Source organism: Hemiscyllium ocellatum, chromosome 26, assembly GCF_020745735.1.
Source record: "Hemiscyllium ocellatum isolate sHemOce1 chromosome 26, sHemOce1.pat.X.cur, whole genome shotgun sequence".
Taxonomy (NCBI): Eukaryota; Metazoa; Chordata; class Chondrichthyes; order Orectolobiformes; family Hemiscylliidae; genus Hemiscyllium; species Hemiscyllium ocellatum.
In genome coordinates this window covers 5449304-5477296 of record NC_083426.1, presented here as the reverse complement: position 1 = coordinate 5477296, position 27993 = coordinate 5449304, and the positions used below count along the sequence as shown (strand labels likewise).

General features: G+C 41.9%; 1 protein-coding gene across 2 annotated transcripts in view; it reads right to left on the bottom strand.

Annotated features, from left to right (window-relative positions):
* rap1aa (RAP1A, member of RAS oncogene family a) overlaps nt 1-17830 on the bottom strand; it is a 137685-nt gene extending 119855 nt beyond the window's left edge. The window contains exon 1 of one of the 2 annotated variants that reach the window (XM_060845298.1): nt 17723-17830. The gene's annotated coding sequence lies outside the window, so the exon portion shown is untranslated. The remainder of the gene's footprint in view (nt 1-17722) is intronic. The other variant, XM_060845299.1, reaches the window with a different exon arrangement.
* Between the last annotated feature and the right edge of the window lie 10163 nt (nt 17831-27993).

The window sequence follows — 27993 nt, the reverse complement described above, 5'->3', positions numbered from 1 at the left end:
AACCCTCAAGTTTCTGTGACCATATGCATATCCAGCAGTCTCAAATACTCCCAATCACCTCACTTCATGCTCTCAACTGTGTAAAGAACCCGCCTCTGACACTATACTTTCCACCAAACAGCTTAAAACTATGACCCCCTCATGTTAACAATTTCTGCCCTGGGAAAAAGTCTCTGGCTATCAACTCTATCTATGCCTCTCATTATCTTTTTAAATCGAGTTTTATCCACAATCAGATGCAACAGGTGATTCCCTGAAGGATGTGAAGGTTTCAGCTTGAAGTTAAAAAAAGATAAAATGAAGGAATTATATCCAAATGTAAAGACAACTGTATAAAAAAGGTAAAACTGAAAATCAAACTAGGTATATTATTTGGCTGTGTGCACAGCATATCCAGCCATAAAATCACAACTCAAAAAAAAAGGTGCAAGAGCAGCTGTAAGCCATTTCAGACCATCAGGCAGAAGTGGTTATTGCAGATGCTAGAGATCAGTCAAGATTACAGTGGTGTTGGGGAAAAAAAAACGGTCAGGCAGCAGAGGAGCAGAAAAAAAAACAAAACGACATTTTGGGAAAAAGCCCTTTATTAGGGATTTCAGACCATCAGTCTGCTCCACCATTCAACTAGCTTACAGAACAAAAATCAGATGGAGGAAGAGGCCATCAACTACAGATGGAAGGCCATTAGATATGTACAAGATATGGAATCAGAAATAGGTCACTCAGCCCATTAACAAAAGAGAGATCATGGCTGATCTGATCACTCATTTCCACTTACCTGGCTGTCCCACAACCCTCTTTTTCCATTAAAGGCAATAGAGGTCTTTAAATATACTTAACCACCCAGCCTCTACAGAGAATTCCAGACTCACTTCCTCAAATAATTCAAATCAGTCTTAAGGGGGCAACCCCATTCAAAAATTATATATTCTGGTCTTGGATTCTCCCACAAGGCAGAAACAACTTTTTTTTTTGCATCTGACATTAAGGTCATGACTAATCTGTTTTGAATTCTATATTTCCATCTACCCCTAATAACCTTCAATTCTTTGGCCAAAAGAATATCCAGATAGTCTTAATAAACCCCCTCCACCATTTGAGTGGAGTTTCAAACAAAACCATCCCTCACTCAAGTCCAGTGGAAAGTTTTGAGTTGAGTTTTGAGGGGGGTGCTGGAAAAACACTGCAGGTCAGGCAGCATAGAGCAGGAGAATCAACGTTTTGTGCAAAAGCACTTCAGAAACAGTTCCTGATTAAGGGCTTTTGCACAAAACATCAAGCCTCCAGTCCTTGGATGCTGCCTGACGTGTGCTTTTCCAGCACCCCAGAACTCTAATCTCCAGCATCTGCAGTCCTCACTCTCGTCCAGTGGAAAGAAGCCCAATCCCATTTAAACTCAATAGAAAACACCTTAAATCTCAAATTAGTTGATATTAGCACTAGAGAACAAGACCTTTGAAAAAAATGTTTAACTACTAATCCAATTATTAGCCAAAAAACCCACAAAATCTTTCAATCACATTCTAAGTGAGACAAATGAGTGAGGTGACAATAGGACAAGATGACAGGAAGCAATTTAAAATTATATACTGAACAAACTTGTCAGATCTAAACCTCATACTAGTAAAATCATTGAGACTAATGCTCAGGAGGTTCAAGCTGCTACCCATCCTAAAAGTAAAACTCACCCTGTAATTACTGCAAGATTTAGGGTACTTTCACTAACCAGCACTGATTAGCTTTGTTTCTGTGGAAAAAAGCTAGAGAGACTAATTAAAAACTGAGTTGAAAAGGGAAGACAAGAGAGAATACAATACACCAGCAATTCAACTAATGAACTTAGGGTCACAGCCTGGAAACAAACCCTTCAGTCCAACTCATCCATCAGATACTCTAATCAGACCAAGTCCTACTTGCCAGGATTTCCTCCAAATATCCCTCTTAAACCCTTCCTATTCATATCCCAATCTATATGCCTTTTAAATTTTTTAACTGCACTTATCTCTACCACTTCCTGACTGCTCACTCCATACACACCACCATCTGGGTGATAAAGCCACCCCTCAGATCCTTTTTGTATCTTTCGCCACTCACTTTAAACCTATGCCCTCTAGTTTTGGACTCCACCACTCTAGGAAGAGACTTTAGCTATTCACCCATGAAATTCCAAGGTATTCACAATTTAGATTTACATCTGAAAAATTAAAACTCATTGCCATCCATTATCTACAGCATCCCACTACACAAAGTTACTGTTTCTAAAACACTGCATTCCTTCAAAGCCAGATGGAAGTTAAAATTGCTATCTCAGATTCAGAATTTTAGAACATTTTACAGAAGAGATAAGTTTGTTAATACTGCAAAATTGATACAACTTTAACACATTTTCCAGAGGACAGATTATTAAGTTGCCAATTCCTATTTTTTTTAATTGTATTCAGTGTCCAAGATGCTATTTAGGTCTAATTACAGTGTATATTTTGTTGTATTTTGGCAAGTGCTTGGAAAGCTTGATAAACTTACTGTCATAGAAGAAGTTTTGCAGATAATGCACACAACCAATACTTCAGCATTTTCAACATTGTTTGTCAATTTGATAGAATTCATGGTACAGAACCCAACTTTGACAGTTTAGGGTGTCAAAACAACAAATTACAGAAGCAATCCCTCACTGTAATCATTAGTGAAAGAGGGCATAATTATTTATGATATTCCTCCATGCCCAGATACAGTTATTGAAAAAGATGTGCATTCTAGTAGTTGCGAATCCCTTCTTAGAGTTTGTAATAAACTGAGAAAACCTAAAATCACATTTAACTACTTTACATATGACCCATTCTTAACTTCTTGCAAAATATATCACGGGCCAGGAATGATACCAAACAATGGCAAACAGTTAGAGCTAAACCTACTCCCATCAAATAATGCTACTTGTAACATGGATCATCCAAGAGGTAGGCCATATTACTTTAAGTACCATTTACTTTAAATATGCATTTTTATTGCTGATAGCTGAACAAAAAAAAATCAACCCAGGATGCAGGTTCTGCCACAAAAGTGTCACATAGGAAGTGTTTATCTGACATTGCTGGTTTTAGTGTTAACATTGTTGCTGTGCCATTGATGACAACTGCATACATGATGATTTGGCTTACCAAAGTCTATTTTTCAATTATTGGTTCACATCTCCCAGTTACAAATGTAAGTTCTTAGGAACTTACGTCACAATTGCAACTTTCGTTGACTTTATCAGCCTACAACTCTTCAATGTTACACAGCATAGAACGTATTTGCGGTCCAACCAGTCTAAAACAAATCAAAAAACAGTGAAGTATTTGGTCTGTGTGTTTTTCTGTAGATGCTGGTATGAAGCTCCCATCTATCCAACCCAAACTTTGGGTCTGCTATGGAGATGGCACCTTTGTCATCACAAAACAGAACAAATTAGAGGAAAAACACACCATTAATATCCTGACAGGCATAAAATTCACAAGAGGAGGAGAATGACAACAGACTCCAGCCGTAGACATGACAGTTGAACATACAGTTAAGAGCTTCAAAAAAAACAGCTTCTACAGAAAAACATATGGACCAAACATTTAACTTCAGAAGCAATCATCCCAACACCCACAAATGAAGCTGCATCAAGACATTTTAACAAGCTACATCACACTGCAGCACCCAAGAACTACAAAAAGCAGAAGAAAAATATTCATGCAACTTTTAAAAATGGGTACCCAATAAACACAGGAGAAAGGTGAGGACTGCAGATTCTGGAGATCAGAGCTGAAAATGTGTTGCTGGAAAAGCACAGCAGGTCAGACAGCATCCAAGGAGCAGGAGAATGACATTTTGGGCATAAGCCCTTTTTCAGGAATCCCAATAAAAACAATCCACCAATTCCTCAGAAACAAACCCAAACAAGCAGATAGTGCAACCAAAAACTATAGCTACATTATCTTACACCAAAGGCATATCAGAAATGACTTCTAGACTACTCAGACCTCTTGGCATCATGAGAGCACACAAATCTACCACACACTTAAACAGCAACTAATGATCCTAAAGGATCCAACAGATACCACCAGTAAAACTAATGTCATTTACAAGGTACCAAGTAAGATCTAAATAGGAAAACACTACATCAGACAAACTAGCAGGAAGCTTCCCACCAGGATACATGAACATCAATTGGCCACCAAAAGATACTTGCTACATATACAAAGAACACCACTAACTGGGACAACACATTCTAGGACAGGCAAAACAAAGATATGCATGAGAATTCTTGATTAGACCAAAATCTCAGGTAATTTTGTGCATGGTGGGTTCAAGTTCCACCAGCTGTCATGGCAGAATCTGAATTCAAAAATCTGGAATTAGAAATCTGATAATGGAGGATAACCATGAAACCATTGACTACTATCAGGAAAGACTCCTCTTATTCACTAAATCACATTTAAGGAAACGGCCATCCCTACCTAGTTTGGCTTACATGTAACATTCTAAATTGCCCTCTGGGAAATAAAGAGTTGGACTGTGTTGCTGGAAAAGCACAGGTCAGTCAGCATCCAAGGAGCAGGAGAATCGACGTTTCGGGCATGAGCCCTTCTTCAGGAAAGGCTCATGCCCGAAATGTCGATTCTCCTGCTCGACCTGCTGTGCTTTTCCAGCAACATTTTCAGCTCTGATCTCCAGCATCTGCAGTCCTCACTTCCTCTGGGAAATAAATACAGTCCTAGTCAGAAATACTCAGATCTCAAACTAATTTTTAAAAAGTCAAACACCAAAGCATGTGTACCAGCTCTACCATTGTACTGTTCATTTTTTCCAGTGATTCTACACCTGCCATTTGACCCCAACTCCCAAAAGTAGTGTCACTGACAAATATTTAAAAATTGGTTGAAACCTCACTAGTCAATTACTGTGCCATTTCCCGTGAGTTCCACCTCCTGACTCATAGTAGTAATGGGTTACAACTGAAACTAAACCCCTTCATCTTGGAGCTGCAGGATGACAAGCTTCAACTATCTTGGCTCTCAATCTGCATCCCCAATATTCCTGACCAAGTGCCATGAGTGAATTGGCACTCATTAATGGATGGATTGGGAAGTAACATTTTACCATACTTTCCTCAAACGTTTCATTTTTATGCTGTAACATATTCCTATACACAATTCAAGTTTTTGTACAGCACTTCACAATGCTGCTTTGTCAGTGTGTTTTTGGTTCAAGCAATAAAATTAGGGTATTATTGTCAGAATTCAGGAAGCCTTGGTTTAGGATACCCTGGAATTTTAAAAGATTCAACGCAAACTCTTGACTCAATGTAACACTTGTGTTGAGTTTATTCTGTGGTGGTCCACACCTTCTTCAATTTAAACAAAGTAACTTACTTTCTTTTTCCACTCCCACAATGTACTTTCCTAAAAAAAGGTCATACAAAACAATGGTCAAATCACCCCTGCTGAAAAATCAAAGTTGTTAATCTTCTGTACTATTATCCATCTTAAAGCACAGAACTAATCTTTTGCAAAAAAGTAATTTCCCTTTCCAATCAGCAATAGCACCAGATCTCTCCTAAGTTTGATACATAAAGAATGCCTGTACTGCATCACCTAACACAACCATTCTCTCTGCAGTGAGAAATAAGTCTTCATTTCAATTTAATTCTGCAATATAGGTGAGTGCATGTGGGCGTCAAAAGACAACTAAAGACCAACCTGCCTAAACATGTAGTCTTCACTTTAACCAGTTTTCAACTACAAAAACAAAGTTTAATACAAATGCAAATTTGCATCATGTGGTTACTTCCCATGAGATAACAGAAGGAAGATAAATTCTCCTTTACTCAATGGTCATTGCAAATCTAGTCTTCATTTAAAAACAGTAGGGAGGCTTGTGTACCTATTCCAGCTTGCAAATTAAAATATATGCTCATGTAAAGACTGGACTCTTGAGGACACAAAAAACATTCCTAGAGCTTACCATCTACAGCCACCTTAAAATGGAGAGAAAAAAAAAATGTAGAAAGGTGATTGTAATGCCAAATTTTTGACTGAATCCACCTGCCCACAGCTAAGTTCCTGGAAATAGAAAACAAAAACAAATTATGAACTAACTAGAAGCCTCCGAAATTCTGTGTTAAATCAGATGTCAAAGTAGAACCTGGTTTGTCTCAAGGTCCTGGAACTCCAGTGAGCCCAATAGAAAACTAGGCATAGAACTTCAGCTTCCAGTCTTTGGCTAGACTAACATCTATCAACTTTTTAAATCCCAAACATGAGCAAAATAGCCCAAACAAGTCCTTTAAAGACAAGAAAAGTATTAGTGCTTTGGATTGCAGATTAAATTGGATATTTAACACTTCGCCACATTAAATATATGACACTTGAAGTACTCTAAGAAAATTCATTCTCCCACATAATTTTCTTTGGCACAGGATAGAAGCTGACCATTCTTGCATAGCCCAGAGGATCCAAAAGACCCACCAAATTCAGAATTTAAAAAAATCTGAATCAAGCCAAGTAGTGAAGTTTCACTCTCCCGCATTATACAAATGTGGCTAGCAAGCTAGATCACAAAGCAATATTTTGATTCCATAGTAACCAAGGTAAAAGGGTGAATCCCTGTTCTTTTCAGGGAAAAACTCTGGAGAAAATTAAAGGATTCCCCCCACCCCCAATGGTGCCAGGCAGCCAAAATCTCCAGATCCAAGAATGGCTCACGTGTAGAGTAAAATTGCTTTTCCGCATTACAAGAACGGCTTGCTAATTGGGAGGAACCTGCTAATCAAGATGGCAACTTGTCCATCAAACAGCATCATGCCTTGAATTCAAACAATAGGGGAAAACAGAAGTATAGAGAAAAGGAACAAATTCTGCACTCTGGATCAGATCAAATTGAACATCCTGCCTCATGTCTAAAGATTGGAGTGGAGAACTGAATTATTCAAACCAGAGGGTGGCCTACAGCAGAGATTCACAGGCTTGACTAAATGTTATCCTTGAAACAAAAGATAGTCAATATTTGCCACATTCCCAACTCTTTACTAAACCGTTAAAATTATAACCAAAAATCAGTCACATGGAAGAGTAAACATGCACACCATATTGGTGCCAGTCTGTTGCAAAAAACTAGAGAAAGGACACATCATTTCCTTTAGCTTGTTTCAAGTCTTCCAATTACAAGATAATGGAGTTGCTCCATATGTAAGAAACAAAAATTAAAACTTATTCAAACTATAGACCTATGCAACTAGAATGCAGGAATGTCAAGCTCCAAGTCAACAGTAATCAGACAAAAATATTTAAGTGACTCACAGGAGTATTTTATTGTCCATCTTTAGTTGGCCTTCAAAAGGCAGCGATGAACTCCCTTCTTGGATCGCTGCAGTCCACATGCTGCAGGTAGACACACACCGCCATAAGGGAGAGAATTCCAAGATCTTGACCCAGCAACACAGAAGGAATGGCAATATATTTCCAGGTCAGGATGGTGACTGGAGGGGAACTTGAGGGGGTGGTGTCCCCATGTATGAGGGGAGACCCCTCACAGATAAAAAGGTGAGGCGTTGGTTGGAGGAAGCAGAGGATCAACTCCGGTGCCGTCTGGAATCGGCTGATTTTGGACAGTTTGAACATGTCCCAAGGTACCTTGGACAAGTATGCCGCCATCACAGACTTTAGCAGCAAGTGTGCGGCGGACTGCATACCAAGGAAGTCAATCCAGGTATTCCCCAACAGGAAACCCGGGACGAATCAGGACATACAGAATTTGCTCAAGCCAGGTGAGGGGCCTTCAGATCAGGAGACTCACTCAAATAGAAAGGAACCCAAGTATGACCTTCGCAGAGCTATTAAGATAGCCAAGGACCAATACAGAGCCAAACTAGAGACCCAGACAGACACCCGGTGACGGTGGCAAGGACTGAATGACATCACTACTTCTAAAAAAAAAAACGAGACATGCAAGATAGCAGACGATGACACAGCCGTCCCAGATCATCTCAATGTCTTCTATGTTCACTGAGCAGAACTTTGGCAGAGAGTAACACCTATTCTGACAAGTCCTGACAAACCTAGCACAACAGTCACTGCAGAGGTCAGACCAGTTTTCCTTCACGTGAATTCAAAGAAAGCAGTGGGACCAGACAGAGTACCAGGCCGTGCACTCAGAGCACGTGCAGATCAACTGGCAGAGGTCTTCTTGGATATTTGTAATGTCTCCCTGCAGCAGGCCACTGTCCCTGCCTGTTTCAGGAGGGCCAACATCATCCCTGTGTCTAAGACGGCTCATGCATCATGTCTCCTCGACTACTGCCCAGTGGCCATGAAGTGCTTTGAAAGGCTGGTCATGGTATTAATCAACTCCAACCTCCCCACTACTCTTGACCCACTCCACTTTGCCTATTGGATCAACAGATCAGTTGCCCTTCACTCCTCCCTAGAACATCTTGACACCAATATCAGCTACGTAAGAATCCTACTCATCGAAGGCTGAACTGGAGTCAACACTATCTCCTCAAAACCGATTACTAAACTGAGTGATCTCGAACTATGCCCCGCTCTCTGCAACTGGACCCTCACTTTCCTGACCCACAGACCTCAGATGATAATTGGGGACAATATTTCATCCACACTAATAGTGGAGCCCCCCCCAGGGGTGCACACTCAGCCCCCTACTGTACTCACTGTATATCCATGACTGCATCACCAAATACCAGTCTAATGCCATTTAGAAGAAGTTCGCTAATGACATCACCATAGTCAGTCAAATCTCAGATGGCGACGAAAAACTTCAGACGGGAGGTGGAAGACCTGGAAAAATGGTGCACCAAGAACAACCTAGCTCTCAATGCCAACAAAAATCAAGGAACTCATTGACTTTCAGCACAATGTTACTCATGCCCCCCTACACACTAACAGCACAGAAGTGGAATGAGTGGACAGTGTCATCCATTGCACATTGGGAATGGTCATCCACAACAAGCTTTCTTGGACTCTTTATATGGACGCACTGGTTACAAAGGCCCAACAACATTTCTTCCTCAAGCAGCTGAGAAAATTTGGCATGACCATAAATACCATTGCTAACTTTTATAAGTACACCAGAGAGCACGTTGTCTGGATGTATCACACTCTGGTATGGCAACTGTACCATTCAGGACCAGAGACAGTTAGAGAGGGCTAACACGTCCTGGACAATAACTAAGGCCAACCTCCCATCTATAGAATCAGTCTACCAGACCCACTTTTAAGGAAAGGCCGCCAGCATTCTCAAAGATCCATCCCACCCCGGTAGTGCTTTTCTACAACCTCTATCAGGGAGAAGGTACAGAAGCCTGAACACGCACCACCTAGTTTCGAAACAGTTTCTGCCCTATCATTGTTAGAATATAATTGGACTCTTTTCGCATTCGCCTGTACCTGTATTTTTGTTTTGCTGCCATTTACTTATACCCTAGCCCTTTTGCAGGTGGCATGGTGGCCCAGTGGTTAGCACTGCTGCCTCACAGCACCAAGGTCCCCGGTTCTATTCCAGCCTCAGGTGACTGTGCAAAATCCACACAGACAGTCTCCCTGTGTCTGTGTGGGTTTCCTCTGGCTTCCTCCCACAGTCCAAAGATGTGGGATCAGGTGAGTTGTCAATGCTAAATTGCCCATAGTGTTAGGTGCATTAGTCAGAGGGAAATGGGACTGGGTGGGTTACTCTTCAGAGGGTCGGTGTGGACTGGTTGAGCCTAAGGGCCTGATTCCATAACGTCAGGAATCTAAGAGTCTACATATCTCTACTACTTAACTATGTGACCTGCCTGTATTGCTTGGAAGACAAAGCTTTTCACTGTGCCTCAGTACATGTGAGGAATTCAATTCAATCTCTGCCCTTCTAGATGGGTTTATGGGTTTGGAAGGTGCTAGCGGAGGATTTCTGGTGAATATTTGTAGATGACATACACTGCTGCTACTGAGGGACAGCGTGGGTGATGAGTGTTTGTCGACACTATGCCAATCAAGCAGGCTTAATCCAGATAGTATGAAACCTCTTCCTTGTTGTCAGAGCTGCACTAATCCAGAAAAGAGAAGTGAGCCTTTACATGGCTGGCAGGCAGGCTTTAGGAAGTCAGTCATACAGTGCGGAAACAGACCCTTCAGCTCAACTCATCAGCACCAGACACCCCAATGTGAACTAGCTCCATTTGCCAGCATTTGGCCCCGATCTCACAGACATCCAGATGTCTTTTACATGTTAATTGTGCATGCTTCCACCACTTTCTCTTGCAGATTGTTCCATACACATTAGGATCTTTTGCATAAAAAGTTATCCCTCAGATCCTCCTTAAATCTTTGCCCTCTCACCTTAAACCTATGCCATCTAGTTCTGGCGAGGCCTCTTCTGGAGTATGGTATTCAATTCTGGCTGCCCTGTTATACGAAGGATACTAAGCTGGAGAGGGTTCAGAAAAAGATTTACCATGATGTTGCCAGGAATGGAAGGTTTGAGATATAAAAATAGACAGGAAAGATTCTGACATTTCACTGAAACCTAGTAGGTTGAGGGATGCCAAGAGTCTTTTACCTAGGATGGGGAATTCAAAACTAGGGACATTTTAAGGAGAAAGGAATAAGAGTTTTTGAAAAGGACTGAAGGGTAATATTGTTTTTTTATAAAATGGTTCATGTGTAGAATGAACTGCCAAAAGAAAGTGGTACAGTTTAAGAGACATTTGGATAAGTTCAGGTGCAAGAAGGGTTTGGAGGGATATGGGCCGAGCACAGGCAGATGGGACTGGTCAAATTTGGGAATGTAGTCAACTGGTTGGACCAAACAGCTCATTTCCATGCTGTATGAAAGCATAAAGAGTCAGTCATTTGTGAGTTACCAAGTGAATTACTCACCACAGTATTCCTAAACTGTGACATTAGGATTATTAGGATTAGCTGTACTGACGATGGATTGAAAATACCTAGAAAAGTATCCTAACAATTCCAATCATGCAACACCTCATCACATCAAAACATCAAAATATTTTCTATAATTATGCTGCAGCCACAGCCATGCTGCACAAAGCTCTACAAACAGCAATGAGATGAATAGCCAGCTAACTGTGGCACTGGTTGTGGAAAGGATGTCAGAGGATAGCACATGTTCAAAAAGCATCAATCTTTATCAGCCACCTGAACATTGCAAATAATGATCCTCCAATGAGTTGTACCGCTCAGTAAGCAAAAAAACAATTAAGCACTTCCATCAACACGGGAAGCCATAACCTTCACAGTTAAAATCTTAGTAGCACTTTTGCCACCTTTGTTTAATATTGGCCTCACAGAAGAGTGGAAGATCCTACCACATTACTGTGAAACATCAGCTTGATTACCAGCATACCAAAAACTAAAGTTTTTTTTAAAAAATGTAAATTTCTCTGAAAAAACACTTGGGAGTTTTTTTAAATTTTTAAGGTCATTATTATAAATATACAAGGACTTTACATATGGTGCGCAAACATTTTGTACAGGAAAGTTACTATTTTGAAAGGGGGTGGAACAATTTTATATACACAGCTGAGCTGAAGAAAGTGTTGATCTAATGTTTCTGCTGTACTGAAACTTGGAATTCCACTGGTTTTGCATGAAATCCAATGAACACAGCAGAGTCCTCACTTAGGAGTTATATATTCTGAAGAGAAGCACACATTGCTGCTGGTGATATTCCAGTTATCAATAAGATAATTCTCAAACTGTTCTATAATTGAATACAAAAAAGTTTAACATTGAGCTAACCTCAGAATTAAAACAGATGGCTAATAATTAGATATAGAATGAGCAAAAACAGAGGTGTTGCCTTCGTACACCTCATGATATCTGCTTTGTGCACGATGCAGTTTTACATTTATTCCATGCATGTCCTTTACGGCATAGTCCTCAGTAGCAGGAATTTTGATCCTCATTTCGTATCAAACATACACAACTAGTCTGCAAAGCTCAAATGCAGTTTAATTGCACATAAATGATGTTTGTTATTTTCTCCAGAAAATGGGCTCGAGGATAAGGGGATGGAGAATAATCAAAACATGCACCACAAATGAATAAGGGTCAGAGTGTGGTGCTGGAAAAGCACAACAGGTCAGGCAGCATCCTAGGAGCAGGACAGTAGATGTTTTGAACAAAAGCTCTTCATCAAGAATATGGCTGAGAGTTGAAGGGATGGTGAGATAAATGGGGCCTATCCACTCAAATAGGAAGCATCTGCAGTCTTCATTTTCACCACAAATGAATAATTTTGTATCCAAAGTAGCTTCAATAATCCAATGACTGTCATCAAATTAAGGTAAATTTATTTTAGAATTAGCCTCCAGGAAAGTCTCAAAGTTTCCTTCCCGCCTTATAAAGTTGGTAAGCAAATTCCATCAGTAGAGGGGGCACCTCCTGAAATTTCACCCAATCCCTGTGAACAGCAGCCATTTATCAGCAGCTTTCATTTTCATAATCAGAACCTCTGGACTACACAACTTTAGCAGGAGAAAAATCACCCCAAATTCCCGTCTCCCAATTAATGACATCTTCAGCAAAAGAAAATGGAAAAGATTTTAAAAATAGAAATTCTGGCCTCACTACCTTTTGCTCAAAATCTCTGCCCCATGTTCTCAGTTATTCAACTTAACACTCCAGCTGAAGACCACTAACTCAATTCAGTGTTTGAATAAAATCTGGGGCCTTTTGATTATTTTTAACATATCTAAAGGACATGGAATGTCCTTAAAGCATCAATAGCAGTGACAGGAAATGGAATTCTGCCAAATGTAGAATTAAATAAAATATATTTTGTATGCAGGAACAATTAAACAAAAAGAAATGCAACACTGCTACAAATGCAGTCACTTCTACAAGCCCAGCAGTTTCTCACCCCCACTGGGATTTCAGAAAGATTAAATTGATCTAGACTCAACGAGTTCAGGTTTGCAGACGCTGTACCATGTATTGTACCATTAACTCAGGAGGACCTTTTAATGCTCTATATAAAAATAGTTAAAACCTAAAAACTTCCAAGCCAAACATTAATTTTTAAATAATTTAGTGGTAACTAAAAAAGGTACTATGCAAAAATTTCCCAAACATTACTTAGCAAGGACAATACAGGAAAAACATTTTCAGACTGAAGTTACAGTGTAGAATTTGAAAAAAAAAAGGAAGAGAACAGAAGAATTGACAGTTGATGGCTCTAAGACTAGTGTAGAGGTAGGAAGAGGAATGCACAGGAGACCTAGCTTGGCAGATAAAGGTCACAGGGTTAAAAGGAAGCTGCAGAGGTAGACCCAAGAAAAGCTGCAGTGAGATTTGTAAAGCAGGGCAAGGACTTTAAATTCAAACACCTGGGGTCCAAACTGGGACAGAGCACACAGATAAAGGGAAAGCAGCATCTTAGAAAAGGGCATTGACAGATCCAGACAAGCTGAAGTGTGTGTATGATCGAGTTCGGAGAAAAGCACAGAAGAAAATTGTCTGATGGCAAGAGGTCAGCAAAACTCTTGTTCATACAATGGGAAAGAATGAGAGATAAAAAGAGGCAGAAGATGGTGAAAGAGCACTGTCAAGGAAAGGATTGGGAAAAATACCAAAGCTTGCACAGGACCTTGCACCAAACAATTACTTTGAGTTGTTTCAATTCTAACACTTAAAATGCTTTAATTCCACTTTATATGTACACAAAGGATCTTTTGGGGAAAAAAAAAGTTGGACAAGACAGATGACATACAGCCGTATATTTATTCCAATTTTAAGACTCAAGCTTCATTCCCCTCACACTCCGCCATACATAGTTAACAAGCACAGGAAGTGCGCACTTGTCACAATTAAAACAAATCCGCTGTTAACCACCTCTCAGGTTAGGACCACATCCAACAACTGTCAGTTATGTAATACCAATATCCACCAACCAGCATATTCCATACTCAATTTGCCAATACAGTACAACAATTCAAGCAAAAGATGTTCGTCTGGCAAGGAGAGAAATTGCTTTTAAAGTACAAATTACAGTCTAACCATACACACACCCACAGGACAAAGACTTCCTAGTTTTTTTTTGAATTTTTTCAGATGACGTAGATGTTTCTCTGTGCAACAACAGCATTCTTCCATTTGAAAAGCTACTGGTTCATAGCAGTGACAAATTTACATATTTAGTTTTTGAGAGGAAGTCATCAGTCTTGCAGTTCACATCTACTTGTCAGTGCTTGACTGCCTTCTATAAGGCCAACCCAGTTTCCTACACCACATTAAAAAGTTTAAGCAAATTTTGATCTTTTACACTGGCAGCACTGCACTAACTAATGTCATAAAAATTACTACAAGGTGACTTCCCAAGTAAAGAGTTGATGCCGGTTAACCTACACTATACAGGCATTTTGAACCCAACATTTTGCTCCGACCCTTAAAAGGAGACTCTCAAACTTCATTACAAGTTAAGGCAGAGATTGTTGAATTCAAATAATATTAAACAATTACAGCAGAGTATCAAGAGTCCTGCATACTTCTGTAAGGTAAAATAGACTGACAAAACAATACAAATGAAGATTCAATTGAGAAGTGTTAAATACTACCTGTCACCAGTACTTCAGCCTAAACATTTATAAAAAAAGCAGAATTAGACTACTCGGCCAATGGAGTCTGTTCTGCCATTCGATCATGGTTGATATGCTCCTCACCCCCATTTTCCTGCTTTCTCTCCAAATCCTTTTAACCCATTACCAATTAAAAATTTGAAACTCAATTTACTCACTGGCCCAGCATCCACCACATTTTGCAGTAGCAATTTCCACAGATTCACAACCCTTTGTGAGAACTGGTTTCTCAACTGAGATTTGCTACCCCTTACCCTAAGGCTACTGCCTCTTGTCTCATAATGCCCCACAAGAGGAAGCATCCACTCCACATCTGTATTATCACATTTATCATCATGAATACCTCAATTTGATCTGCCCTCATTTCTTCAAAATTCCAGAGAGTAAAGGCCTAAACTGGGACACACTTCTATAAAGTTCTTTGTACACGAAGACAAATATTTAGTCATTTGCCAGATAATGTCCAAGTTCAGGTTCACATGAAAGATTTCACTCACCATAACCCTTACTGAAATCCTACAACATAACCAAGAATTAAAACAGGTTTTCTCTCCACTTTTGAAATTCAAATTTTCTACTGTTCACCTCATGAAGGGAGCCATGTTTTACAAAGGACTAAAGAGAAACTTCATCACAAGGGGATCCTAAAAAACATTACAGAACAAGGAAGGAGAGTCAAGAGCCAATCAGCAAACACTTACCATAGGTAAGAGCAACTGTTTATAACAAGCCACACCTTTAAAAGGATCTAATTCTGTAACCTGTTGTGCTGAGCTCAATATTATAAATGTAATGGGAAATACCAGTAAGAACATCAGCTATAAAATTCTTGCTCCAAATGCTGTGGCTTTCAGAAATCAAAGGAGGGTTGGAAAGATCACAAACCAAGCAGGTGCTTACAAGTTCAAAGTTAATTTCTGATAGATTTCAGTATTTTACTAACTTTGTAGGTCCTATCTATTTCAGGTTTTCAGACTATATATTTATCTATGCCTATCGCCAAATAACACAAGTTGAAGCCTCCCGTCACATTGACTAGGCAGTTAATAAAATGTGATTATATAGACTTCAAATTTACTGGAGGACACAACTCTCCCTTCATGCAAATAATGGCAAAAGTCTATACATCTCAGGATTCATTTCTGCAGTCATGGTAGTGGTCTGCATTCAAAAGGCCCATTTAATTAATTAGATCAATTAAAACAAGTACTTTAGATACAAACTAAAAAAGTGTAGCTGGAAAAGCACAGCAGGTCAGGCAGCATCCAAGGAACAGGAGATTCAACGTTTCGGGCATAAGCCATGAAGAAGGGCTTATGCCCGAAACGTCGAATCTCCTGTTCCTTGGATGCTGCCTGACCTGCTGCGCTTTTCTAGCAACACATTTTCAGCTCTGATCTCCAACATCTGCAGACCTCACTTTCTCCTATTTTAGATACAATGAAAGAATTTAAAAAGCAGAATAAAAGAGCAATAAAACATGTTACTTTTACAAACAAAATCAGAAGCAAATACCCTCAAAAAAACCAAACAACCTGAAAAGATAAAGAACAGAATTGAACCTTGGAAGTAGGTGAGTGTAAAGAGTTTTAGTGATTAGTTCTGATGAACAGGGCCTCTAGAACACTAACTCAAGTTCCTCTCTGTCAAATTATTTCCATAATTTGCTGTCTATCATTAACTTCACTAAGTCCGTCAGCCACACTTAAAATAGATTTGCGTGCTGTGGCAATTTACACCAGGTTGTTTCGACACCCATGGAGGTTGGATTCCCAGTGACGAGTGTGCAAGAATCATTTATGCCACTCAGCAGTAGAAAAGGTGCTCAGCAATGGAAAAGAAAACTGGATCAAGTGTACTGCCCAGATAAGAGTTGAATGTGGTGTAAATGGCAAGGAGGGGAGTGGGAGTGGGAGAGAGGGGAGTGGGAGTGGGAGAGAGGGGAGTGGGAGTGGGAGAGAGGGGAGTGGGAGTGGGAGAGAGGGGAGTGGGAGTGGGAGAGAGGGGAGTGGGAGTGGGAGAGAGGGGAGTGGGAGTGGGAGAGAGGGGAGTGGGAGTGGGAGAGAGGGGAGTGGGAGTGGGAGAGAGGGGAGTGGGAGTGGGAGAGAGGGGAGTGGGAGAGGGAGAGAGGGGAGTGGGAGTGGGAGAGAGGGGAGTGGGAGTGGGAGAGAGGGGAGTGGGAGTGGGAGAGAGGGGAGTGGGAGTGGGAGAGAGGGGAGTGGGAGTGGGAGAGAGGGGAGTGGGAGTGGGAGTGAGGGGAGTGGGAGTGGGAGAGAGGGGAGTGGGAGTGGGAGTGGGAGAGAGGGGAGTGGGAGTGGGGGGAAAGCTGGTAACTTTTCATCTGAGTCTAACCAAACATGCCAGTATGAAATCAATTTGAACCCAACACCCACCACCGTGCACAATGTTACTCCACCCAGACAGTGCACAGCTTGGCTTTTTTTTTAAACACTTTAAGCTGATACAGGGAGAAAGTTATACAGGTTTACCATTTGATTATTCAGTTTCTACACCGAAACTGAACAGATTCTGACGCGGATTTTTTTTTAAAACTGTTGCTGCCTCGCACAACCCACACTCGGGCTGCTGTCAGCCCAGCCACAGCAGGGAGCCCTGGGGCACTCCGCTCCAGCCCAGATATACTCTCAGCCCGGGGACGAGGGGCCTAGCTCCCTACAGGCCCAGGGAGGGGGGAGGCAGCCCGAACAGCACACACCCGCTCTCCAGGGGCTGGGGGGGGGGGGTGGGGGGGGGACGTGGAGGCTCCGCACTGCTCCCCGCCCCTGAGCCGCAAGGGCCTGCGGCTGGGGACGGGCCCCGGGTCCGGGGCGGGAGCGGGAGCGGGCGTCTCCGGGAAAGGGCCGCTCCCCTCACTGTCCCCTCCCCTCAGTGTCTCCCCCACCCCCCCCAGACCCTTTTACCCTCATCCCCCCCCAACATGCCGCACCCCCCTCACCATCTCCCCTCCCCCCCCCCCGCCGTTCACTCCCTCACTCCCTCCCTTCCCCTCACTCTCTTCCTTCCCCTCACTCTCTTCCTTCCCCCTCCCCTCACTCGTCCCTCCTCACTCCTTTCCTCCCCTCAGTCCCTCCTTCCCTCACTCACCCTCCGCTCCGTTCCCCCTCTCCCTGTCCCTGTCGCTCTCGGTCTCCGGGTCTCTCCGCCTGAAACCGCTCGAGCTTCTCCCTCCAACGTCACGGGCAGCCTCGCTCTGGCGCCTTAAAAGGGAAACACCTCTTAAAGGGGCGACGGCCGCGACCGCGGGCCCACCGGCACCGCCCCCACACCCAGCCCCAGAAGGCCAGAGCGCCTCAAAGTGCTGAGAACACCCCCCCAAAAAAAGACTGACACATCACCCCCGCCACCCCAGGTATTGCGATACTACAATATACGGTAGCACCGCCCAAAATACTGATATGGCTCCAACAGATGGCCCCCAAAGTGCAGTTACATCCCAAGATACTACAATACTTCCACTAAATGCAATCATTGGCACTCATAGCACAGAAGGAGACCATTCAGCCCATTGTGTCTGCATCAATCAAAAAATTTTGGGACTAGGTTAGGTTAGGATATCTGGTCAGTATGGACAAATTGGACCAAAGTGTCTGTTTCCATGCTGTACATCTCTATGATTCTATGACTCTATGCCTACACTAATCCCATTTTCCAGTAAACTATGATCCATAGAGTCCTAGAGTTGTACAGCACCTTTCGGTCTAACTCATATCCCCATTTGGCAGCATTTGGCCCATATCCCTCTAAACCCTTTCTATTCATGTAAAAACACACATGACAATAAACTTCTACAAATATTCATTAACCCATCCAGATGCCTTTTAAATGTTGTAATTGTACCAGCCTCCACCACTGAGTTCCAGAATTCCACCACCCACTATGTCAAAAAAATTCTACTCAACTCTCCTCTTAGCCTTTTACCGATTACATCTATGCCTCTTGGTTATTGTCCCAACATTACCTGAAAAGTTATCTTCCTGCCCCTATGCCCCTATGCGTTGCCTATATCCCTGATAATCTTATACACCTCTATCAGGTTCCCTCTCAACCTTTGCTGCTGTGAAGAAAAGCCTTTCCAATCTATCCTCATAGTTCAGACCCTCTAGCTTAGTCAGCACCCTAGTAAATCTCCCCCATATCCTCACACATTCAATCACTTCCTTCCTATAATGTGGTAATCAGAACTGCACATAGTACTCCAGCTGCATTTTATGCAGTTCCTTGTTCCTCTATTCAATGCCTCAACTAATGAAGGAAAATAGCCCATATGCCTCTCAGACACCTTATCTGCTTATCCCGATATCTTCAGGAATATGTGAATATGCAAGGCAAGGCTGCTGTGATCTTTAATATTTTCAAGGGTTACTAACCTTGCATTGTTAGCCCTCCCCAAATGCACTAGCTCATACTTTTCCTCATTGAATTTCATTGTCCATTTGACCCAGTCCATCAATATCCTCCTGCAGTTTACAACTCTCATCCTCATTGTTTACAATCTTAATAACTTTCATTCACAAACCTCTTGATCATTAATTCAAATCCTTAATGTACCCCACAAACAGCAAGAGTCCCAGCACCGAGTCGTTAGGAAGCTCACTGGAAACTGGTTTCCAGTCACAGAAACATCTATGTACCATCACCCTCTAATTCCTGATGCTCAGCCAGCTCTCAATCTAATGTGTCATCATGTCTTTGATCCCATGGGCTCTTACTTTCTTGACAGGGCTCCTAATAGGGACCTTCTCAAAAGTCTTGCTAAAGTCCATATAGACCGCATCAAATGCATTACCTTCATCAACACTCATAGTTATCACCCCAGAAAATTCAATTACGTTTGTCAACAGAACCTTCCCTTAACAGATCCATGCTGACTATTCTTGACTAATCCATTCTCTCAAAGTGCAGATCAATTCCATCCTTCACAATTCTTTGTAATAACTTCCCCACCACCACGATGAGAGTGAATGGCCTGTAGTCTCCTGGTTTGTCCCTTCCTCCCTTTTCAGTACTGGGAGAATATTATCAGTTCTCCAGTCCTTTAGTACCTCACCTGTGGCCAACAAGGATATGAAAATTACTCTCAGGGCCCTGATATCTGTTACCTTTGATCCCTCGACAGCTTGGGATCTGTTTCAAATAGACTTGAGAATGTATCTACCCGCAAAGCTACTAAATGTGCTAGTATTTCCTCTCACTCAATGTTAATTTCTTCTAATACTTCAAAATCCTTCACTCTGATATCTAGACCTGTATTATCCTTTTCCATTGTGAAGACTCATGCAAAGAATTCACCGAAGACTGTCCCCACATCTTCCAAGACCACACTCAGATTACCTCCTCACAATGGACGATACTCTTTACTTATTTTCTGTCTATAACACCATGAAAAATAGGAACAGGAGTAGGCCATTCAGCCCCTCAAGTCTTCACTGCCATTCAATCAGATCATGGCTAATCCAGCATTCGTCACGTCCACTATCCAACGTTTTCCCCAGAACCCTAGATTCTCTTGCTGTTGCTATTTATATATTTTTTTAAAAGCCCTTTAGATTTTCCTTTATTCTAACTGCCAGTGTTTTCTCATTAACTCTCTTTGCTGTCCTCATTTCCTTTGTAAGAACCCCCCTGCACTTTTTAATATCCTCCAGGTATCCTGCTGTATTGAGCCCAGGGCATCTGCTACACGCTTCACTTTTTTTTCATAATCCTAAGCTTTATGACTCTTCTTATCCAGGGTTCTCCAGTTTTAGTCCCACACTTTCTCTTTATAAGCCCTGTACTCCTGCTGTTTCCCTCTTGAATATCTTCCACCGCTCTAACAGTTTTATCTATAAATGGCTGCTGTCAGTCGACTAGGGCCCAGTTGTATCTTATCTCAGTAACTTAGCCTTATCCAGTTTATAGGTTTTCTTCTTGATCCATCCTTCCAAAAGTATCCTATGTGTAACTAAATTATTTCCAAAAGTTCCCCAGGTTGATGAGCCTTCCACTCACGCCCACAATATTAGGTCCTTTTCCTTGTTGGGCTACCTTGTACTGTTTAAAAAAGTAATCCTGGATTCAGTGTAAGAGTTTTATTCCCTCCCTGCCTTGAACACTGAAACCATACAGACCTCTTTATAAAATACCTTGCGCTGCTCTCAATCTGCTACATGTTGCTGAAGCTCTCAGGCTCGGCCATCGTAAAGCACACATTGAGTTGGATTAAGTGCATCTACAAGCTGACATCAGGGATGAGAGCTGACACCAAGTCAACACTTTGCACAATCACCAGCACCACATGTTCACAGCTATATTAATCTGGCTCCTGATGTTAACGTAGTTTACATAGTGACTTATAGATAATCAGCCTGGAAAGGGATTGTAGGTGGAAGAACTAAAAGGTTAGCACATGAACAATGTGTGTGTGTAAACCACTGCAGTTATTTGTTCTGTCTGGTGGAAGATATGGACCATATAATACAATGCACAGAAGAGGGAAATTATTCCTTGGTACCTGGCCCTCAAACTAATAAAATCAAAAAGGAATGTCATCTTTCACTTTTACTGTTCTGGTGAGCTTCCTATCTACAGTATGTTGCTGTTCATTACATAAAGTTCATAAGAAGTAGGAAAGGGAGTAGGCCATTCAGCCCCTCAAGCCTGCTTCACCATTCAATAGGATCATGGCTGATCCGACAATCCTTGCATCCACTTTCCTGCCCTTTCCCTGTAACCCTTGATTCCCCAACTGATCAAGAGTCTACCTGTCACAGCCTTAAACATACACAAGGACTCTGTTCCACAACTCTGTCAGGCAAGGAGTTCCTAAGACTCACAATCACCCTCACCTCAGTCTTATACTGGCATTACTTTGTGACCACAATTGAAAAATGGGGTTGCAAAGGGCTTTAGGAGGTCTTTCATTCTTACTTCGTTTTGGAATGTGAACAACATTGGCTGAGTTGCTAGTTATTGCCCATCCCTCATTGCCCTTGAGACAATTATAATGCAGCACTGTCTTGAGGCAGCAGTGCTAACCACTGAGCCACCATGCTGCAGTGTGGTAGTGTCTATACTCTAGAACAGAACATTTAGATTCAAGCCTCACCTGACACAGAGAGTGTCATGAAGGGTTTGTGTAAAAAAACAATGCTCTTTACATATTTCAATCTCTTGGGAACAAAAACAGATTACCATTCGCCATTTTCCTCTCTCCACAGATGCAACCCAACCAGCTGGGAGTTTGCAGCATCATTTGTCTTTCTAGTTGGATCTGCTCGCTAGCTTGCTGTGATTCATGTGTACAGCCACACAGATCTGTCAGAATACAGCTTCTGCTCCTGGACATTAGTGCCAGATCCAACACTGATGAAGCTCATTCCATCAGCAAAACATGCCCAGTCTCAGAACGTGTTCAAAAGCCCTAGGAATCCTCTTAGCTACACTTTGGTACTTTGCTTCTCCCTAACTTGTGGTGTCTTTAGTATCAGACATAATTGTGAGTTGACTACCCTCCAGGTCTCATCCTTTAATCCAGAATGTAAATCCTCAACCTTCCTTTGCAAGAGTTCTAACGTGCACCTTCCTGCCATTGATTACTATGTACCATAATTCCCAGCATACATTTTGCTATCTGCACCACTATGTCTCTTTAACCTGGCATCTGGGAGACAATAAATCATTTGGGACTGCCAGCCACAGCTGCTAGAGTAGACTGCATATTCTCCTAATTATAGAATCTGTCACAATTTCCATGCTCCTAATTCCGTGGCGTATCTCTCTTTACCTTTTCTTTGTTCATAACTCTTTGCTATGAAATGCGATGGTTTTAATCCTGTATAATCTGTAAAATTGCAATTCTGCTGCCTGTATCCTAACTTGATCCAAGGCCATCACTGAGTGCTTGCAGAATGACATTTACCACCTGGTCCAGTTACACCTTGACCTTAATGCTGTAATGCTGCTCAGCCATGATCTAATTGACAGAATTACAAGTAATTATTAAGTTAGAAATGTGTATATTTGCAGACCTGGGATGGATTTATATATATATATATGTATATACACACATACACACTCCATAGGGAATAGATTGCAGTCAGTCCTGTAGTAAGAGAGATCTGGTTGTGTTACAGTGCACTACTCTCCAAGGTTGACTATTAATACTGCGAGTCTATAGCTAAAACAACCAAGGGTTCAGATTGTATCTCCTGGAATAATATTGATCACCTAAATGAGCCAGAGATAATTTTTATGTTCCACCTCTCAGGGCACTAAATGGTTCTCTATTTGGATGGGGTCTCCAAATATCGCAAAGCTTTGTAACAGGTTTGAGAGTTTACTTTTACCCCTGTATTCCTATCCATGCTGTAGTATTCTTGCCTCTGAGTCAGAAGAGAGTGGATTCAAGTCCCAGTCCAGATGTTAAGCACAGAACTCCAGGCAACACCGAAGCAGGCTGTACTGCTGGAGGTGTTGTCTCTTGGATCAGATCTTTAACTGAAGCACCACCATGTCCCCTTTGATGATATAAACAATGACATAACAACATTTTTGAAAAAGAATAGGAGAGGATGGCCTGGTCAACACTTATCTTTCAAATAACATCTCAAAAACATATTGCCACATTGCTATTTCTGTGAGCTTGCTGTCACACTTCCTACATTATCACAGTGACTACATTAAACTTGGCTATATAGTGCTTTTTGACACGCTGTGGTCATGAAAGGTGCTTAAAAATCATGTTTTTCTTTTCCTTTAGTGTAGATGGCAGATAAGATCAATCTCATTGTGATGTTCTTCATGGTGAACTATTTATTTTCATATGGAACATGGGCATTGCTGTCCACACAGTCAATTGTTGACTGTCCACTGTTTCCCATGAACTAATTGGCTCCCTAGGCCATTTCAGAGTACAGATAAGAGTACAGATAACATGTTGTGGGTCTGGAGTCACACTTAGGTAAGATTTTGTTCCCTAAAGGACATCAGTGAACCAGATGAGCTTCTGCAACATGATTACCATTTGATCACCACCTTCAGGATGGTAGGATTTGAACCCATCTTCCCAGAACACTAGCTCTCACTTTAAGATTACTCGGCCAATGGCATTAGCGCTACAGCATTGCTTCCTCCCAATAAATGACATGATAACATAATAAATAACAAATAACACAACCTAGCGGCATTTACTGCGGTGTCTAGGTAATTAATGCTTTCCTTGTGTGTAGCGGCATAAAGTTTACTGGAGCAATGAGAATCATTGGGGATATTGATGAATTCTACTGATTCTGCTTCTGTGTCAGTCAAATACAGAACAGGAGAAGGTGAGGATTGCAGATGCTGGAGGTCAGAGCCGAGAGTGTGGTGCTGGAAAATCGACATTTCAAGCATAAGCCCTTCATCAGGAATGTGGGGGTGAGTGGTGGGGTCTTATGTCCAAAATGTCGACTCCCCTGCTCCTCAGATGCTACCTGACCTGCTGTGCTTTTCCAGTATCACACATCTCGACACAAATGCAGACCATATTGTGAATAAGTGACTGCATCACTAAATGAAGCAGTCGGTGAGATGGAAGAATGAGTCTTCAAAACCAAAAAATAGCCTCTAAAATTTGGGAAAACTGACGAGGAGTTCTTTGGAGATAACAAGTATATTGTAAGCCCTGATTCATTGTCTCTAGGCTCACAATAGTTATAGAATTTAGGTTAGGTAGATATTTGTGAAACTACCAACCAGACTTGAACCATTAGAAAGTAAGTGGAAAGAATTGGGAGTTAACTAATGGTTGCCTTCTGTCAGACTGAAATGGCTGCAGGCTGATGATCCTTGAATGATAACATGGAGATAGAAGCCAAATGTCAAACATCCCCTTTCAAATATCTTTCTTGTTCATATTTATATCAAATCAAACAGATGTTCTGGAAAGACTGGAGTGGGCGGAAGTTGGTAGAGATCACCGATCAGCAGAAACCAATCTAAGAGAAGAATGCAGTAACCACAGAGCATATCCTGGCAAAGAAAATATCACATTTTTAGACACAGAGAAGAGACATTTCAGAAACAACTTCAAAACGTATGTCAGGGGACAGGGACGGAGAAATCAGGCTGGATGATGCAACTTTTCAGCTGCGGGCAGATCACCTTTAGGGTCACACTTTGAAAACAGATGCTGTTAATCGGAAAATAATTCCTTTTATCAGTTAGTTGTAAGGTTTCTTCATCAATCGTGTTTGGGGACTTTTTGTAGCAATCGCGCCACCCATAGCAAACAGAAAACTGTCTCCAATTCATGGAAATTCCACTAAGAAAGACCACAGGATACCAGGGCAGTGAGATGGTTTGGTAAATGACATTCTGATGCAATCATCGGTGTTCCCTCGAGCTTCTAGCAGAATGCATTGTCGAGAAAGAATTCTCCCAGCTGGCCTGGGAGCACTGGGTGATGATTTGAAACCAAAATGAAATCACATTCAAACTTCACCCGAAAAAACGAGAAAGAAATCTGCAGCACAGCAGCTCTACCCTTGATTAGGATAAAGTTTGGCTCCCCCATTCCTCACAAGGTTGTGAAATATGGGAGGTGACTATCCCCTGTTCAGATTCACACTTGATGAATGAAACTGTAAAGATCTTCTCTATTTTCCCTTCCCCCATCAAAATGCAAATAGCCAGGTGAGGTGTTTAAGTTTGGCTTCCAAATACAACTCATCCTCTGCCCTGCAACTGATGTATAGGCATTTGCAATTCGATAAGAACAGGAAGTAAGCCATCTGTCCAAGTTAAGTGGATAAGCACTCAACACATTTCTTTTAACAAGAGTTGTCTGTCAACGTGTAGTACTTCTCTGATACAATTAGAGAATGTTACAAATTGAATAGGGAGCTGTCAAAGCAAAGGTTAAAAAAAACACACATTCATTGCTATCCAAATTCTCTAATCCTTGAAAACCATAAAAAGAGCAATGCTAGTATGACAAAGTATCATCTGTTAAATGCATTTATGACACCTGAAATGCACACAGGACAAGCTTAAGTCCAAACTCTGGTCAATATCAGAAGTGAATTATAAATAATATTCACAAATTCTCAGAGTAGAATTGAGGTGATGGTGATGAGATCATAAAGTAAATGGGTGAGCCAGTGTTATGATGGTAATACTAGTGGTTGATCGCAGAATAAAATCTTACTTTGTAGACCACAAGTTTTAATTTTCAAGATATTAACAGGAAGAGACAAGACCGATAAAGACAAACTGTTTCCACTGTTTGGGGATTCTACAGCTAGTGGGCACAGACTAAACTTTAGGGCCAGACCATTAAGGAGACATGTTAGGAAGCAATCCTACATACAACAGGTAGTTGAGGTTTAAACCTCTCTTCCATAAACAACGGTGGATGCTGGATCACTTGTTAATTTTAAATCTAAGACAGATAAAGGCAGGTATAGAGTTAGGCCACAGACCAGCCATGTTCTCATTGAATGAGTCAAACATCCTGCAATTACTGGGATCCAAGGTAATTAAGCAGGAGACTGGGAGGATATAGCAAGCCAGGTAGCCTCAGGAGGTGTCCTTTACGTTGGAGAGTCTGGATGCCTTCTCGCAGAGCGCTTTAGGTAACGTCTCCGGGACACCCGAACCAATCAACCCCACTGCAACGTGGCCCAACATTTCAACCCCCCCTTCCTCTCTGCTGAGGACATGCAGGTCCTGGGCCTCCTCTATCGCCACTCCCTCATCATCCGACGCCTTGAGGAAGAACGTCTCATCTTCCGCCTCAGAACACTTCAACCCCACTTCAATGCGGACTTCACCAGTTTCCTCATTTCCCCTCCCCCCACCTTACCCCAGTTCCAACCTTCCAGCTCAGCACCATCCTCATGACCTGTCCTCCCTGCCAATCTTCCTTCCCACCTATCCGTTCCACCCTCCTCCCTAACCTATCACCTATATCTCCACCTCCATCCACCTACTGCACTCTTAGCTACCTTCTCCCCAGGCCCACCACCTTTCCATTTATCGCTCCACCCGGAGGTTCCCAGCCTCATCCTGATGAAAGGCTCCTGTGGTGTTGTTCCTCAAATTTGCGGACTGATTTGCTGTGGCAAAGGAGGAGGCCAAGGATGGTCATGTCGGAAAGAGAGTGGGAAGGGGAATTAAAATGGGCACTAACTGGGAGGGCCGATCAGCCTCTGCGGGCCCAGCTGAGATGCTCAGCGAAACGAGGAAACATATGTCAGGTCTGGACAGGATAGGTTGAGTGATCCTTATAAGTCTATAAAGGCAGTAGGAGTATACTTAAGAAAGAAATCAGGAGGGCAAAAAGGACACATGAGATAGCTTTGGCAAATCGAGTTAAGGAGAATCCAAAGGGTTTTTACAAATACATTAAAGACAAAAGGGCAACTAGGGAGAGAATAGGGCCCCTCAAAGATCAGCAACACAGCCTTTGTGTGGAGCCACAGCAGATGAGGCAGGTACTAAACGAGTATTTTGCGTCAGTATTTACTGTGGATGAAGGACATGGAAGATATAGAATGTAGGAAAATAGATGGTGACATCTTGAAAAATGTCCAGATTACAGAGGAGGAAGTGCTGGATGTCTTGAAATGCACAAAGGTGAATAAATCCCCAGAACCTGATCAGGTGTATCCTAGAACTCTGTGGGAAGCTAGGGAAATGATTGCTAGGCCTCTTGCTCAGATATTTGTATCATCGATAGTCACAGTTGAGGTGCTGGAAGACTGGAGGTTGGCTAACGTGGTGCCACTGTGTAAGAAGGGTGGTAAGGACAAACCAGGGAACTATAGACCAGTGAGCCTGACTTGCGTGGTGGGCAAGTTGTTGGAGGGAATTCTGAGGGACAGGATGTGCATGTATTTGGTAATGCAAGGAGTGATTAGGGATAGTCAACATGGCTTTATGTGTGGGAAATCATGTCTCACAAAATTGATTGAGTTTTTTGAAGAAGTAACAAGGAGGATCGATGAGGGCAGAGCGGTAGATGTGATCTATATGGTCTTCAGTAAGATGTTCAACAAGGTTCCCCATGGGAGATTGATTAGCAAGGTTAGATCTCAAGGAATACAGGGAGAGCTAGCCATTTGGATACAGAACTGGCTCAAAGAAAGAAGACAGAGAGTGGTGGTGGAGGGTTGTTTTTCAGACTGGAGGCCTGTGACCAGTGGAGTGCCACAAGGATCGGTGCTGGGTCCACTACTTTTCGTCATTTATATAAATGATTTGGATTTGAGCAGAGCAGGTATAGTTAGTAAGTTTGCTAATGACACAAAAATTGGAGGTGTTGTAGACACCGAAGAAGTTACCTCAGATTATAACGGGATCTTGACCAGATGGGCCAATGGGCTGAGAAGTGG